At 37.6% G+C, this 4,068-nt stretch overlaps 1 pseudogene; it reads right to left on the reverse strand.

The window, feature by feature from the left end:
* Window positions 1-2,513: 2,513 nt before the first annotated feature.
* Window positions 2,514-3,508, reverse strand: LOC111520198 (annotated as a pseudogene).
* Between the last annotated feature and the right edge of the window lie 560 nt (window positions 3,509-4,068).

Consider the following 4,068-nt stretch of genomic DNA (forward strand, 5'->3'; position numbering starts at 1 on the left):
GACATGGGAACCACAGGTACTGAGAGCCTCGAACTGGCCAGTCCATGGTGGTAAGTGAAACACTGTGTAGTTTCTTTACATAGGAGGAACCAATTACAATAAGGTCAATAAATCCCACAAAAAGGCAACCATCCCAAACAAATTATTGGCTCTGATACTGGCATGGGAAAGATGGGCAATGCTCATGTGCTCACAGTTCGTGTGGGGGATGATATGGGCAGCACAGAATGACAACAGCAAGATGAGAAACTCAAAAGGGATGATGAGGATGAAAGATCTCATTATCATAACTTCATAGGATGGCTACCACCTTGTTCATGAGAATCATGGTATATCTCAGTGGACTGCGAAATACAACATAGTGGTCTATGGCCAGGATAGTTAGTACCCCAAATTCCAGGCTAGTGCATAGATAAATCATAAGCATCTGTATATAAACAAGGAAGGCATCAAAAACTATTTCTCTGAAGTTGAACTGGAAAACACTAAGCATCTTGGAGATAGTAACAATGGACAGGCTTAGGTTAGTGGAGGTCAACATTTCCATCAGTGGCCCCTGATGAAAATATTCAGCTGACAAATAGAGTGACTGTATGTAAAGACCTACCTTTCAGCAGCCTTGGAATTTTGAAATAATAAGCAAAGTTGAATCCTTTTAGATTGGCTTGAAACATGCCAATGTTTCACAGACGTGGACTCAGCCAAGATGACCAATATTTCAATGCTTTCCATAACATTTGGTATAGCCCAGCCGACCTGCTCCAAGACTCACAGTGTTGATGGCTGTGTACAAAATGAGTTTAAAAAAACTCAAGAGCTTGATAAACTCTCTAGACAACTTTTCTTCTTGGGAATTCTATGTGCATACCGTGCTATTTTCAAATATACTCCTGGCTCCCATGTTACAGTCCCTGTAACATACACTTGGTTATGAATAGAGTTTTCTCATCTGTATTAATTTCTATGCTCCTTAGAAATTATGGTTTTCTATTACCCATTTCCATTCAGATTACTCACTTTCTGGAGCAAGTGACATTTAGCAAAGTCTCAGAAATGATACAGGAAAACTCTTAAATAGTAGAAATTCTTAACGTATGACACCAAAATTAAGTGGTCTGGTGGTTAAACATATTTTGGGTAGAGTGAACAAAATTGAACATATTAGAGCCTTTAAATATATGAATGTAAGTATTCAGACTCTAAAATGAGATTTTCATCATTAAAATATTACATAATAACACACTAAATAAACTATAATTGAAAAGTGGTATTTTACTTAGAAGATAATCCACAATGAATTTTTTCTCATCTTTATTCCTTGTTAAATGATCTGTTTAGTTTTTCTTTAATTCTTTGTCAATTTCAAAATATCTACTTAGAAAATGATTACTTGGTTTCTTTTTCTTTATGTATTTATATGACGTATCACTTCAGTTTCCTTCCACTTGTCATTTTATACTGCCATTTATTGTTATTACTTTTGCACTATTCTCTGTACATTCCTACTCACTCTACCTTGAGTTTCAATCAGGGGTCCATTTCCAATTAGAAGCCAGCTTCACATTTTTGCAGCTCCTAGAATACCCAAAGAAATAAATTGTCCTATTTATCTTCTATACCTTATTAAGAATGACTTCATATTATTTCAGCAGCCACACTATTACAATCTGCCCTAAAACCCACTCTAGCAAAGATTGTGGAGGATGGGATTTCCCTGAGTCCTTAAGCCCAGGATAGATCCCTATTAACTCTTCAGGCTTTATAGTCTCCTGAGAAGATAAAAACTGAGAGGTACATGAAGAGCCCCATGCATTGGGATAATCTGGATCTGGAGAGCTGACCTCAAATCAGGGATTGTATACTAGAACTGGATTAGTAAATGAAATCTACATACATTAGAAATAACAGTTACACTATAATTATGTTTAATAAGCACTCACTTTATTTGTTTCCAAATCTTTTAATGCTTTACAAGCTTCACAGGTTTTCACAACATTCCCTTTAAGCTTCAGCATCCCTGCTCATAAAATGTTATAAATTAGTATGAATTTGGTACTGTGAACTCAAAGAGTCTAAGTGAAATTCTCATGTCAAAATTTTAGGTAAGGCCATAATCTGTATTTAAATCTAGATCTTATGACTCCTAGTTAATTTCTTTTGCCACTGTATCCTGCTTGGTTCTGATGAAATACCACATCATTTTAGTCATTATGAACTTCAGCTTCAGGTATGTAAATACAGAGAATCTAAAATTACTGGGCAATAACTTTTACAAAACCTTTGTCTCTCTTTAGGCATTTTGTAGTATCGTGGGTTTTAAATGTGAGTATTTTTTGTACTTTTAATGGGTGAAACAGAGATTGTTTTGGAATCTTTGAGCTATACCTACCAATGGACCGTACTGAAATCACGTGACATTGTAGGGGATATAATGCTATTGGCTCATGTGGGGATGCAAGAGAAGTAGTAAAAAAAAAAAAGTTTCCAGTGTTTATTTTGTTATGAACTCATTATCATCTAACTGAACTGTTGTGGAAGATCCACTTGGGGGCAAAATGCCAAAAGCTTTTAGGATTAAGTAACCTAGGCACCTGCTCTCGTATATGTTTTGTCTTGACCCCATAGATAACAGGGTTAAGAGCGGGAGGAAAAACCACATATATATTGGCCAGAAGAATGTGGATGTAACGAGGGATGTTGTGGCCAAAGCAGTGTATCATGAAGGAAAAGAGGACTGGCAGGTAGAAAGCCAACATAACACAGATGTGAGAGCTACATGTGCTGAGTGCCTTAAGCCGGACATGCCAGGATGGGAGATGGAAGACAGCTTGGAGGATTTGGACACAGGAAAATCCAATCACAGAAAGGTCAATGTATCCCACTGAGAAGGTAATCAATTAATATATAACATTAACTCTAATACTGGCACAAGCTAACTTTGCCAAGCCTATGTGTTCACAATAGGTATGAGGGATAATCCAGACACCACAGAAAGGCAATCTCAGGATGAGAAATACGAATGGAGTCACAAACACCAAAGTCCTGACAATGATGACTATGATCAGAATGGCTATTACCTTGTTGGTAAGGATCATGCTATATCTCAGGGGGTTGCAGATGGCAATATAGCCATCTATGGCTATGACTGGTCAGTACTACAGACTCCAGGACAGTGCATATATGAATGGTACACATCTGTGTGATGTAGACACCAAACTCAATCTCTCCAAGATTAAACCAGAAAATTCCCAGCATCTTGAGAATAGTTGCTGGAAACAAGCCCAGTTCAGTGCAGGCCAACATGGCTAGGAAGTAAAACATGGGTTGGTGGAGGCTCTGTTCAGTCTGTATCACAAACAAGATAGTGATGTTCCCTAGAAGGGCTATTAGATACACTGCAAAGAAGGGGAAGCCAATCTGTACATGCACATCCTTCCAGCCCTGGGACCCCCACTAGGAGGAAGGTGGATGGGTGAAACCTTGTGTTGTTTATATGAAGCATATCGGTGGCAATTCTCTACAGAGAATTTCTTGCATGAGTTTTCTTGCATGAGTTTTCTTGCTTCCAGTGAGAAAGCATAACTTCTTTCACAGCATGGTGTCTATTTCTTGGAGAAACAGAAAATCCATTCTTAAACTCCATAATACAGCATAAGAGACCTAAAGGGGGAATATGAAATATAGTTAAAAAGACACTCTCACTTTCAAATATTTGCCCCACTTACACAGAAAACCATGCAGAAAGTTTCCAAAATATAGAAATACTGCACTTCCCATGTTTTTCATCCCTTCAATCTCTAAGAGAAAACTTCCATATGGCATTAAATTAGCATACACTTATTGCTAATTGTACTTGTTAATCAGAATGTAAACAGTATCCAAGATGAAGTGTGTGTGTGGGGGGGGGGTGTAAAATATCACTGGACTGAGATTGAGGAGGAACTGATAAGAGGAGTGATACATTCTTGCAAAGTACATCTGAGAAATTAAGAATATTCTATGTGAGAGGAGACTCAGTAAAGTTGGAGGATTGGTTAGCTGGTGTTTGGATTTGAGATAATCAATAAA

This window comes from Piliocolobus tephrosceles, unplaced genomic scaffold (assembly GCF_002776525.5).
Source record: "Piliocolobus tephrosceles isolate RC106 unplaced genomic scaffold, ASM277652v3 unscaffolded_1200, whole genome shotgun sequence".
In the NCBI taxonomy this organism is placed as follows: domain Eukaryota; kingdom Metazoa; phylum Chordata; class Mammalia; order Primates; family Cercopithecidae; genus Piliocolobus; species Piliocolobus tephrosceles.